A 13722-nucleotide genomic window follows, 5' to 3' on the forward strand; every position below is an offset into this window, starting at 1 on the left:
CGAAAACAATTTCAACAGGTGAACCTTTCTTCTTTCTTGAAAATAGGAATTTCTTGATGTAAAGTCTATCTAGCATTTGTTCTTTCCTTTTTTCATTATTGTCATAACAAAATATGTAACTTGGCGGGGCGTGGTGGCTCAAGCCTGTAATCCCAGCACTTTGGGAGGCCAAGGCTGGTGGATCACGAGGTCAACAGATCGAGACCATCCTGGTCAACATGGTGAAACCCCGTCTCTACTCAGGAGGCTGAGGCAGGAGAATTGCCTGAACCCAGGAGGCGGAGGTTGCGGTGAGCCGAGATCGCGCCATTGCACTCCAGCCTGGGTAACAAGAGTGAAACTCCGTCTCAAAAAAAAAAAAATACAAAATATGTAACTTAATGCCACGTGTATAAGTCAAATCCAGGATTTCTCTGGCAGTATCAAATCAGCAACTTTTAAATATGGAAAGCAACCCCATGATAATAATTTACTTCATTAAAGTTTTATTTACTTATTCAATAAATTATTTATCTAGCATTTCTTATGTTCCAGTATTAGGCTAGGTATTATTTTTCCTATTTTATTTTATTTTTTTGAGACAGAGTCTTGCTCTGTCGCCAGGCTGGAGTGCAGTAGTGCAATGTCAGCTCACTGCAACCTCTGCCTCCTGGGTTCAAGCGATTCTTCTGCCTCAGCCTCCCGAGTAGCTGGGACCACAGGCACCTGCGACCACACTTGGCTAGTTTTTTGTATTTTTAGTAGAGTCGGGGTTTCACCATAGCCAGGATGGTCTCGATCTCTTGACCTCGTGATCCGCCTGCCTTGGCCTCTCAAAACGCTGGGATTACAGGCGGGAGCCACTGCGCCTGGCCTCCTATTTTATTTTTTAACCTTCAAATTACAATTTTTTATTGAGATAAAATTCACACAACAGGCTAGGTGCGGTGGCTCACCCCTGTAATCCCAGCACTTTGGGAGGCCAAGATGGGCAGATGGCTTGAGGTTAGGAGTTTGAGACCAGCCTAACCAACGTGCCAAAAATCCGTCTCTACTGAAAAAAAAAAAAAAAAAATTAGCTGGGCATGGCGGCGTGTGCCTACAATCCCAGCGTATTCAGGAGGCTGAGACAGGAGAATCACTTGAACCGGGGAGGCAGAGGTTACAGTAAGCCAAGATCGCCCTGCTTCGCTTCAGCTTGGGCAAAAAAAGTGAGACTCTGTCTCAAAAAAAAAAAAAAATTCACACAACATGTAATTCACAATTTTAAACATTTCAACGTATACAATGGAGAGGAGTTGTTTTTTTCTTTATTATTATTATTTTTTTCCTAATCCGCAGATGCTAGGATTTTCTTTTTACTATAGTCATGATGTTGTGGAACTAGGATTACTTTCTTAATTCCAGAGCATTTTTGTTACTCCAAAATGAAACTCTGTTGCTCCCAGTTTCCTCTACACCCCATCCCCTGGAATCTTTATAGATTTGCCTGTTCTGTATAGTTCATGTAAATTGAATCATTTAATATGTGGCCTTTTGTGTCTGGCTTCTTTAAATTAGTATAATGTTTTCAAGGTCCATCTGTATTGTAGGTATATTAATACTTTATTGTTTTTTATGACCGATTTCATTATATGTATATATTACATTTTATTTATCTGTTCTTCAGTTTATGGGCATTTGGGTTGTTTCTGCTTTTTGAATGTTATGAATAAGGCTGTTATGCACATTATTGTGCAAGATTTTTAGGAACGTATATTTTTCAAGCTTCTTGGTATATACCTTAGGAGCAGAGTTGCTGAGTCATTTGGAAACTGTATTTTTTACTTTTTAAGAACTGCCATATTGTGTCCATAGGGGCGACACCATTTTACATTTTCTCCAACAATGTATAAAGGTTCCAATTTCTGCATATCTTCACCAATGCTTGTTTTTTTTTTTTTTTTGAGTTGGAGTCTCTCTCTGTCATCCAGGCTAGAGTGCAGTGGCACTCTCTCAGCTAGCTGCAACCTCCACTTCCCAGGTTCAAGCAATTCTCCTGTTTCACCCTCCCAAGTAACTGGGTCTACAGGTGCATGCCACCATGTCAGGCTAAATTTTGTAGTGGAGAGAGGGTTTTACCATGTTGACCAGGCTTGTCTCAAACTCTTGACCTCAGGTGATCCACTCAAGGATGGTCTCAATCTCCTGATCTCAGGTGATCCATGTCCCAAAGTGCTGGGTTTACAGGCATGAACCACTGCACCCAGTCTTGTTCTTGTTTCTTAAGGTGGCATAAGAGGAGGTGGACCAAGATGGCTGAATAGAACCCCCTCCAATCTTCTCCCTCCCCCACAAGGCCACCAATTTAACAACTATCTACACAAAAGAGGCACCCTAGTAAGAACCAAAAATCAGATGAGCTCTCCCCAAATCTGGTTTTGACTATATATTGCTGAAAGAAGCACTCAGGAGGGTAGGAGAGAGAGTCTTGTGTTGCTGATGTCACCTCTCCCCCTCCCCTGGCAGCAGCTGCCTGGTGCAGAGAACCTGTAAACTTGGGAGAGGGAAAGCACAGCACTATGAGACATTGCATTGAATTCAGTGGTGTCCTATTATAGCCAAACTAGGCTGAACTCAGCTGGCATCTGCTAATGGCGGCAGCAAGAGGGGAATTGTCCTTCTGAGTGGTTGGAATGCTAGTTCCAGCAAGCCTCTCACCATGGGCTAAAGTGCTCTGGGGTCCTACATAAATCTGATGGGCAGTCTAGACCACAAGGACTACAACTCCTAGGCAATGCCTATGGAAGGACTGAGCCCAGAGCCAGTGGACTGTAGGTGCTTGCAACCTACTGAGACACCAGCCAGGATGGCTAAGAAAGTGCTTGCACCACCCCTCCCCTAACCCCAGGGTGCACAGCTCACAGCTCCAAGATACCTCTTCCTTCTGCTGGAGGAGAGGATATAGAAGAGTAAAGAGGACTTTGTTTTGTATCTTCGATACTATACCAGCTATAATAGAATAGAGCAACAGTCAGAGTTTTTGAGTCCCCTTGGAATATATTTCTAGACATATCCTGAATCAGGAGAGAACCTACTGCCTTGAAGGGCAGAACCCAGTTTTGGCAGGACCCATTGCAATGCTAACTAAAGAGCCCTTAGGCCCTGATAACCAGCAGCAATACTTAGTACACCATGGTCCTTGAGTGAAACTTTAAGACTTGTTGGTTTTAGGTGAGACTCAGCACACTCCTGGCTGTGGTGGCTATGGGAAGAAACTCCATTTGCTTGAGATAAATGCACATCTCCTCCTCCTCCTCCTCCTCCTCCTCCTCCTCCTCCTCCTCCTCCTCCTCCTCCTCCTCCTCCTCCTTGGTGGGGCCACCCCAAAGGGCAGAGGGCAGAGAAGTTTATTGGGCAGCAGCTGGAAATCAGTAATTGGACTTGGCCACATGCTCTAGCTCATCCTTCTTGATGACATAGAAGTTGGAGGAGCCCTTGGTGGCATTGATGAGCTTACCTTCCAGGTACTCAGGTGTGGTTTTGATGTTAAGAAAGCCTCACAAGTGCCTGTGCACAGCAGCCAGATGGCTTGATTCATGCTGTGCAGGGGGGACACAGCCACAGTATGTTATCTCGTGGTCTTGGCTCGCCCAATGCATGTGGAGACCTCCCAGAGATCACTGTTGATGGCATTCACCAGGACTTGAAGAGTGTTCTCACTCTTGGGCAGGTGGATGAGCTCGAAGGCATGCTTGACAGTGTGCATGGTCATAGGCTTCTTGTCATGGTTGTGGCCATGCTTCATCATGGAGGTAGTGAGGTGCTCCATGATAGGGCACTGTGTTTTGTGGAAATGCTTGGCAGCACACTGGCCTGCACTGTGAGGCAGGTACTTGGCATACTTCCTCACTGAAATGTAATCCTGCAGGGACATGTCATTGATCTGCCCATCATCAGTGCTCCACTTCCCAAAGAGCTGATGTTGGGGGTCTCTGCCACCTCTGGTGTTGCTGTCTCCCACTTGGTCATCCCAAGGGCACAGCCTGAGCATCTCTGTTGCATGGCACGGGCCACATACCACCCTGGCACAGACAGGAAGAGCTTTTAAATATACTTCTAATTCACCAAGCACAAAGGGAACTTTTTCTTATACCTTAGGTATCAGCTCAGTCACAGGGGGGTTACAGCACCAAACTGGCTCTTGAGTTCCCTGATTCCATGACTGGTCTCTTGGATGGCATTTCTGAGCTTGTCCTAGACCACTGGGGAGCCCACTTCCCTGAAGGGTGAGTCCCAGGCCAGGCAGCGTTCACCACAAGCTGACTGAAGAGACCTTGGGCCCTAAGGGAACATGGGTGGTAGCATGACAGTACTCCCATGGGCTTGTGGTGGCCACAGGGTGAGGCTACTCTGTCTGTGGAAAGTAGAGGGAAGAGTGGGAAGCAGTGCATCTTGAGGTTTGAGTGCCAGCTCAGTCACAGTACAGTGGAACACCAGGTAGACTGCTAAGGTATTTGACTCTAGTCCCTGGTCCTGGGATGGCACCAATGGACCCACCTGGGGCCTGGGGGAACTTACCATGTTGAAGGAAAAGACATAAGCCTGGTTGGCTTTACCACTTGCTGACCAAAGAGGTCCAGGCTCTTGAATGAAGATAGGTGGTAGCCAGATAGTGGTGGTCTTGGGTAAGACCCAGTGCTGTGCTGGATTCAGGTCTGAACCAGCACAGTAGCAGTGCTGGTGGCCATGTGGGTGCTTGCATCACTACACCTGCAACTCCAGGTGACTCAGCACAGAGAGAGAGAGACTCCATTAGTTTTGGAGAAAGTAAGGAAAGAGAACAAGATTCTCAAATTGCTTGAACTCAGGAGGTGGAGTTTGCAGCGAGCTGAGATCATGCCACTGCACTCTAGCCTGGGTGAGAGAGCAAAACTCTGTTTCAAAAAGAAAAGAAAAGAAATAAAAATTTTAAAAGTTAATTATACTACAGAGTTATAGTAACCAAAATGGCATACTTGCATAAAAACAGACACATGGACCAATGGAACAGAATAGAGAACCCAGAAACAAACCTATTAATCCTACAGTGAACTCACTTTCAATAAAGGCACCAAGAATATACAATGGGGAAAAGAAAATCTCTTCAAAAAATGGTGCTGGGCAACTGGATATCAACATGCAGAAGAGTAAAACTAGACTGCTTTCTCTCACCATGTAGAAAAGCCAAATAAAAATGTATTAAAGACTCACATCTAAGACCTCAAACTATGAAATGACTACAGAAACCATTGGGGAGTATCTCCAGGAAGTTGGTTGGGCAAAAATTTCTTGAGTAGTAATCTGCAAGCACAGGCAATCAAAGCAAAAATGGGGTCATATCAAGTTAAAAAGTTTCTGCACAGCAAAGGAAACAATTCACAAAGTGAAGAGACAACGTAAAGAGTGAGAGAATATATTTGCATACTATCCATTTTGAGATATCATCTCATCCCAGTTAAAATGGCTAATATCCAATTACAGGCAATAACAACTGGTGGTGAGGATGTAGAGAAAATGGAACCCTTGTACACTGTTGGTGGGAATATAAATTAGTGCAACCACTGTGGAGAACAGTTTGGAGGTGCATCAAAAATCTAAAAATAGAGCTATCATATGATTCAGCAATCCTGCTGCTGCATGTATATCCAAAAGAAAGGAAATCAGCATATCAAAGAAATATCTGCCCTCCAATATTTGTTGCAGCACTGTTCACAATAGATAAAATTTGAAAACAATCCAAGTGTTCATCAACAGATGAATAGAGAAAGAAAATGTGACACATATACACAATATAGCACTATTCAGCCATAAAAAAGAGTGAAATCCTGTCATTTGCAACAACATGGATGAGACTGGAGATCACTATGTTAAGTGAAATAGGCCAGACACAGAAAGACAAACATCACATGTTCTCACCTATTTGTGGAAGCTAATAATCAAAACAATTGAACTCCTGGAAGTATAGAGTAGAAGGATGATTACTGAGGCTGGAAAACACAGAGAGAGTAGGGATAATAGGGGGCAGGTAGGAATGATAAATGTGTACAAAAAAAATAGAATGAGTAAGAGCTATTTGATAGCACAACAAGGTGACTATAGTCAATAATAATTTAATTTTACATTTAAAAATAACTAAAACAGTATAATTGTTTTGCTTGTATAATAACACAAAGAATAAAATGCTTGAGGGGATGAGTACCCTATTCTCCATGATGTGATTATTACACATTGCATGCCTGTATTGAAACTTCTCCTGGCTGGGCGCGGTGGCTCACGCCTGTAATCCCAGCACTTTGGGAGGCAGAGGTGGGTGGATCACGAGGTCAAGAGATCGAGACTATCCTGGTCAACATGGTGAAACCCCGTCTCTACTAAAAATACAAAAAATTAGCTGGGCACAGTGGCGCATGCCTGTAATCCCAGCTGCTCAGGAGGCTGAGGCAGGAGAATTGCCTGAACCCAGGAGGCGGAGGTTGCGGTGAGCCGAGATCGCACCATTGCACTCCAGCCTGGGTAACAAGAGCAAAACTCCATCTCAAAAAAAAAAAAAAAAAAAAGAAACTTCTCCTGTTCCTCATGTATACATGTACTACCTATCTACAAAAATTAAAAAAAAATTATATGGAACCACAAAAATTCCAGAATAGCCAAAGCTGTCCTAAGCAAGAAAAAAAAAAAAACCCAAAACTGGAGGAATCACATTACCTGACTTCAAATTACACTACAGAGCTACAGTAACCAAAATGGCAATGGTACTGGCATAAAAACAGACACATAGATCAGTAAAACAGAGCAGAGAACTCAGAGATAAATCCACACATCTATGGTAAACTTATTTTCGACAAAGTTGCCAGGAACACACATTAGGAAAGGACAGTCCCTTCAATAAATGGTGCTGAGAAAATTGGATATCCATATGCAAAAGAATGAAACTAGATCTCTATCTTTTGCCATTTATGAAAATCAAAGAAAAATGGATTAAAGGCTGGGAGTGGTGCCTCATGCCTGTGAGGCCAAGATGGGCCAATCACTTGAGCTCAAGAGTTTGAGACCAGCCTGTGTAACATGGCAAAACCCCATCTCTATAACAAAATATAAAAATGAGCTCAGCATGTTGGTACGCACCTGTAGTCCCAGCTAATGGGGAGGCTAAGGTTGGAGGATTGCTACAACCCAGGAAGTTGAGGCTACAGTGAGTCATGAGCATGCCACTGCACTCCAGTCTGGGTGACAGAGTGAGATTCTGTCAAAAAAAAATTAATTAAAGGCTTAAATCTAGGATGGGTGCATTGACTCACATCTGTAATCCCAGCACTTTGGGAGAGTGAAGTGGTAGATCACTGGAGGCCAGGAGTTTGAGACTAGTTTGGCCAATATATTGAAACCCATTCTCTACTAAAAAAAAAAAAAAAAAAAAATAGTGGGGTGTGGTGACATGCACCTGTAATCCCAGCTACTCTGAAGGCTGAAGCTAGAGAATTGCTTGAACCCAGGAGGCAGAGGCTGCAGTGAGCCAAGATCTCGCCACTGCACTCCAGCCTGGGTAACAGAGACTGTCTCAAAAACAAACAAACAAGACAATAAACAGGTATATGAAAAGGTGCTCAACATAACTGATCATCAGAGAAGTGCAAATAGAAAAAGGAAAAAGACAAAAAAAAAAATCATGAAAACATTCTCCAGGACATCACAGTGGGCAAAGATTTCTTGAGTAATACCCCACAAGCTCAGGCAACCAAAGCAAAAATGGACAAATGTGATCACTTCACAGTGAAATCTTCAGCACAGCAAAGAAAACAGTCAACAAAGTGAAGAGACAACCCAGAATGGGAGAAAATATTTGCAAGCTACACTGTTTATCTGACAAGTAATTAATCACCAGAATGTATAAGGAGCTCAAACAATTGTATAGGACAAATTCTAATAATTCTATTAAAAATGGGCAAATGATCTGAATAAATATTTCTCAAGACAGCAAACAAGGGCCTGGCATGGTGGCTCATGCCTGTGATCCCAGCACTTTGGGAGGCGGAGGTGGGCAGATCACTTAAGGTCAGGAGTTTGAGACCAGCCTGGCCAACATGGTGAAACCCTGTCTCTATTAAAAATACAACATTAGCTGGGCGTGATGGCTAGTGCCTGTAATCACAGCTACTTGGAAGGCCAAGGCCGGAGAATCACTTGAACCTGGGGGACCAAGGTTGTAGTGAGCCAAGATCACGCCACTGCACTCCAGCCCAGGCAACAGAGACTCCATCAAACAAACAAAGAAAAACAGCAAACAGGTATATCAAATGGTGCCCAACACAATCGATCATCAGAGAAATGCAAATCAAAACTGCAATGAGATACCATCTTAGCCCAGTTAGAATGGCTTCTATCCAAAAGCCAGGCAATGATAAATGCTGGTGAGAATGTGGAAAAAAGGGAACCCTCATACACTGCTGGTAGGAAGGTAAATTAGTACAATGCGCTCTGGACAACACTTTAGAGGTTATTCAACAAACTAAAAATACAACTACCAGGCCATTTAGCGATCCCACTGCCAGGTGTATACCCAAAAGAAAAGAAATCAGTGTATTGAAGAAGATATATGCACTCCTATGTTTGTTGCAGAACTAGTCACAATAGCCAAGCTTTGGTGGCAACCTGAGTGTCCATTGACAGATGAACGAATAGAGATGTGCTGCATATACACAATAGAGTACTATTCAGACATCGAAAAAGATGAAATCCTGTTAGTTACCACAACATGGATGGAACTGGAGATTATTAAGTGAAATAAGCCAGGCACAGAAAGACAAACTTTGCATGGTCTCATTTATTTGTGGAAGCTAAAAATTAAAACAATCAAACTCATGAAGATAGAAGAAGGATGTTCACCAGAGGCTGGGAAGGGTAGTGAGGAGTGAGAAGAAAGTGGGGATGGTTAACAGGTACAAAAAAATAGAATGAATATGCCTTAGGATTTACCAGCACAATAGAATGACTATGATCACAAATTATTTAATTTTACATTTAAAAATAAGTAAAAGAGGATAATTGAATTGTTTGTAACACAAAGAATAAATGCTTGAAGTGAAGGATACTTTATTTACCCTTATGTGATTATTACAATTTGCATGCCTACATCAAAATATTTCATGTAACCCATGAATATACACACCTACTGTGTACCCACACAAATTAAAAATGAAAAAAAAATAATCTGGGCGTGGTGGGTCATGCCTGTAATCCCAATACTTTGGGAGGCCGAGGTGGGTGGATCAAAAGGTCAGGAGATAGAGACCATTCTGACTAACATGGTGAAACCCGTCTCTATTAAAAATTAAAAAAAAATTATCTGGGTGTGGTGGTGCATACCTGTAGTCCCAGCTACTTGGGAGGCTGAGGCAGAAGAATTGCTTGAACCTGAAAGGCAGAGGTTGCAGTGAGCTGAGATTGTTCCACTGTACTCCAGCCTGGGTGACAGAGCAAGCACTCTGTCACACACACACACACACACACACACACACACACACACACAAAGAAAAAAATTAGACGAAGTGAAAATAGATAGGATAATAGGTTTTTGACTTGAGATATTCTTTATGCTATTTTAAAGTAGGCGTTTGTAGTTATAAATTTTCCTCTGAACACTGCTTTTGCTACATCCATAAGTTTTGCTATGTTTTATTTTGATTCATCTTTGTCTGAAAGTATTTTCTAATTTCTCTTGTAATTTCTTCTTGGAACAATTGTTTGTAAGTTTTTCATATGATTTTTGTTATTAATTTCTACTTTAATTCCACTGCAGTCAGAGACAATACTCTGTATAGTTTCAATTAAAAAAAATATTACTGAGACATGTTTTTGGCCTAACACAACTCTGTCCTGGAGAATACACTGTGTACACTTGGGAAGCATGTTCATTCTGCTGTTGTTGGGTGGTGTGTTTTGTATATGTCTGTTGGGTGTTGATGTATAGAAGTCCTTCAAATCTTCTAATTTATTATTTATTTTTTGTCTGGTTGTTTTATTCATTATCAAGATTGGAACATTGAAGTCTCCAGCTATTGCAAGTGTACAATTGTTTATTTTTCCCTTCAATTTTGCCCGTTTTTGTTTGACATATTTTGGGGCTTTATTGGTAGGTGGTATATGTTTGTCGCTGTGTTCTTAACAAGCTGATTTTTAATTTTTATATAACACGTTTTTGTTTTGTCTGTTGTAACAATGTTTGTCTTAAAATCTAGTTTGTCTGTTATCAGTATAGCCTCTTTAGCTCTCTATTGGTTTCTGTTTACCTGAAATATCTTCTCCCATTGTCTTTCCTTCTTTCTTTTTTTCCCCTCCCTCCCTCCCTTCCTACCCCCTCTTCCTTTTCCCCCATCTCCCTACCCCCTTCACCCTTCCCCCTTTACCCTTCCTTCCCATTTCCTTTCCTTTCCTTTGACAGGGTCTTACTCTGTCACCCAGGCTGGAGTACAGTGGCATGATCTGGGCTCACTGCAACCTCCACTTCCTGGGTTTGAGTGATTCCCCTGCCTCAGCCTTGAGAGTAGCTAGCTGGGATTACATGTGTGTACCACCACGCTCAACTAATTTTTGTTATTTTTAATAGAGACAAGATTTTGCCATGTTGGTCTGGCTAGTCTCCAACTCCTGGCCTCAAGTGAAATGTCTGCCTTGGCCTCCCAAAGTGCTAGAATTACGGGTGTGAGCTGCTGCTCTTGGCCCTACCCACTTCTTTCTTTCTGTTCCTGGGATACCCATTATGTGTATATTGGTACACTTGAAAGCATCCCATAGATCTTTTGTTTGTTTTTTAAAATTTTAAAGCTTCTCAAAGTGTGGTCCTAAGGCCAGAAGCATTAATGTCTCCAGGGAAGTAGTTCGAAATGTAAATTCTCAAGTTCTACCCCAGACAACCTGTGGAAATTGGGAATGAGGCCCAGAGATCTGTGTTTTAACAAGCCCTCAGCCGGGCATGGTGGCTCATGCCTGTAATCCTAGCACTTTTGGAGGCCGAGGTAGGCAGATTGCCTGAGCTGAGGAGTTCGAGTCAGCCCTGGCCAACATGGTGAAACCCTGTCTCTAGTAAAAATAAAAAATTAGCCTAGCCTGGTGGCATGTGCTTATAGTCCCAGCTACTAGAAAGGCTGAGGCGAGAGAATCACTTGAAGTCAGGAGACAGAGGTTTCACTGAGGGAAGATCGTGCCACTGCACTCTAGCATAGGTGAGAGTAAGATTCTGTCTCAAAAAAAAAAAAAAAGAAAAGAAAAGAAACAAAAGAGCCTTCTAGGCAATTTTGATGCATGGTAATGTTTGACAACCAATGATTTAGACCCTTGAGTTTACTGATTTAGTCTAGCCATGTGTTTTTCTTTTCTTTTTCTTTCTTGAGACAGAGTTTCCCTCCTTTTTGCCCAGGCTGGTGTGCAATAGTGCTATCTCGGCTCACTGCAACCTGCACCTCCTGGGTTCAAGTGATTCTCCTGTCTCAGCCTCCTGAATAGCTGGGATTACAGGTGCCGGCTACCAAGCCCAGCTAATTTTTTGTATTTTAAGTTGAGACAGGGTTTCCACCATGTTGGCCAGGCTGATCTCGAACTCCTGGCCTCAAGTGCCTTCCAAAGTGCTGGGATTACAAGCGTGAGCCACAGTGATCAGCCTTAGCCATGTGTTTTTCTTTTTTTCTTTTTTTGAGACGGAGTTTCGCTCTTGTTACCCAGGCTGGAGTGCAATGGCGCGACCTCGGCTCACTGCAACCTCCGCCTCCTGGGTTCAGGCAATTCTCCTGCCTCAGCCTCCTGAGTGGCTGGGATTACAGGCACACGCCACCGTGCCCAGCTAATTTTTTTTGCATTTTTAGTAGAGACGGGGTTTCACCATGTTGACCAGGATGGTCTCGATCTGTTGACCTCGTGATCCACCTGCCTCAGCCTCCCAAAGTGCTGGGATCACAGGCTTGAGCCACCGCGCCCGGCCAGCCATGTGTTTTTCAATTAATTCATGAAGTAATCAATTCTAGTCACACTTTTATTGAACTCCTACTAGGTGGTAAGTATTGGGGATACAATTGTAAGATGCTGTTTCTGCTCTAAATGATAGGACACAGTCCCTGCTCTCACTGGCTCATACAGTGTTGTTAGAGAGGCTGCCAGATAAACACATTATTAAAGGGCATGTATGTAAAAATGTAGCTGTGACTAGTTATCGTGGTGGCCCAGGGGAAGAGCACTGAACACAGAAATTCATCCTAAAGCTGGAACAGTGTAAGCATTAGTTTCAAACCGAGGTGGAAAAAAGACCTTGTGCCTATGATGGTTTGAACAAAGGAGATGATGAGATAGCAGGGTGGGTGGCAGTGTGGTCTTGAGCAACTTTCTCTGTGGACTGAGAATAATTCATTTCTACTCTGGCCCTTAGATACAATGCCTTGTGGCTGAGTCAAATAGACTTTTGTCTTTATTAACATGGAAGTATTTGCGAAAGCAATTACAAAGCAAGTATATACAATTTATCATTTAGTGTAAAAATTATATGAAAATTTATAATGAACAAAAAAATCTATCATGAACAATTTCAAATATAAACAAAAGTAGAGAGATTGTATCATAAATCTCTATTGATTTATTATCTAACTTTTGAGTTGATCGGTGTGAGGACCAAATGAGATTGTGTATAGGTAAAGCCCTTAGCATAGAGCCTTACTCTCAACAGGCCTTCAATAATCTTATGCAAGATGTTTCTTGTGGCTTGCTAACCCAGAATTATGCAGGGAAGGGAATTCAGGAATATGTAGTTACAGTTTACCTAAGTTGAAACAATACAAAAGCACCACACTGAGTCTGTTTCAGTTATTTATTACTATGCAACAAACCACTCCCAAACTCAGAGCTTCAAAAGTAACAATTATTTATTTAGTTTATGGATATGCAATTTGGGAAGGGCTCAGTGGGGACAGCTCATCTGTGCTCCACATGTCATCAATTAGGATGGCTCCAAAGAATGGTCAGAGGCTGGCTGGGGACTGGAATCATCTGAATGCCTGCTCATTACCCTGACTGGTGGTTGATGCTGGTTGTCAGCAGGAACAGCTAGTGCTCTCTATGTGATAGAACCAGATTGAAACTTCAATATAAGGGGGTGGGGAGTGTTGGGGGAGGGGGGGAAAGAGAGAGAGAGAGTTTTGGTTGTTACTTTGAGAGAGTCTCATTCTGTTGCCCAGGCTGAAGTCTGAAGTGTAGCGTGTTCTTGGCTCACTGCAACCTCCACCTCCCAGGTTCAAGTAATTCTTGTGTCTCGGGCTCCCAAGTAGCTGGGATTACAGGCATGTGCCAAAGTAGCTGGGATCACAGGCATGTGCCACCACACCAGGTTAATTTTTGTATTTTTAGTAGAGACAGGATTTCCCTATTTTGGCCTGGCTGATCTCCAGCTCCCAACCTCAGATTTCCTGACCTCAGGTGATTTGCCTACCTCCGCCTCCCAAAGTGTTGGGATCATAGGTGTGAGCCACCGCGCAGGTGAGAATTAGTTTTTTTATTCTGGTTCTGCCATTTACCAGCTAATAGTCATTTTAAGCAGGTCATTTATTCTTTCTGAACCTCAGTTCTCAAATTTTAAGTCATGATTTAGTTTGGGGTTGTCCAGAAGACCCTAAAATAATGTGAATTCAAGTAGTTTCTTTGGGAGCAAATTCCAGGACATATCAGAAGGGTGCTGGGAAGTGATAC

At 42.7% G+C, this 13722-nt stretch overlaps 1 pseudogene; it reads right to left on the reverse strand.

The window, feature by feature from the left end:
• Window positions 1-3389: 3389 nt before the first annotated feature.
• Window positions 3390-3990, reverse strand: LOC100408329 (small ribosomal subunit protein uS7 pseudogene; annotated as a pseudogene).
• Window positions 3991-13722: the final 9732 nt, after the last annotated feature.

Source organism: Callithrix jacchus, chromosome 1, assembly GCF_049354715.1.
Source record: "Callithrix jacchus isolate 240 chromosome 1, calJac240_pri, whole genome shotgun sequence".
NCBI lineage: Eukaryota > Metazoa > Chordata > Mammalia > Primates > Cebidae > Callithrix > Callithrix jacchus.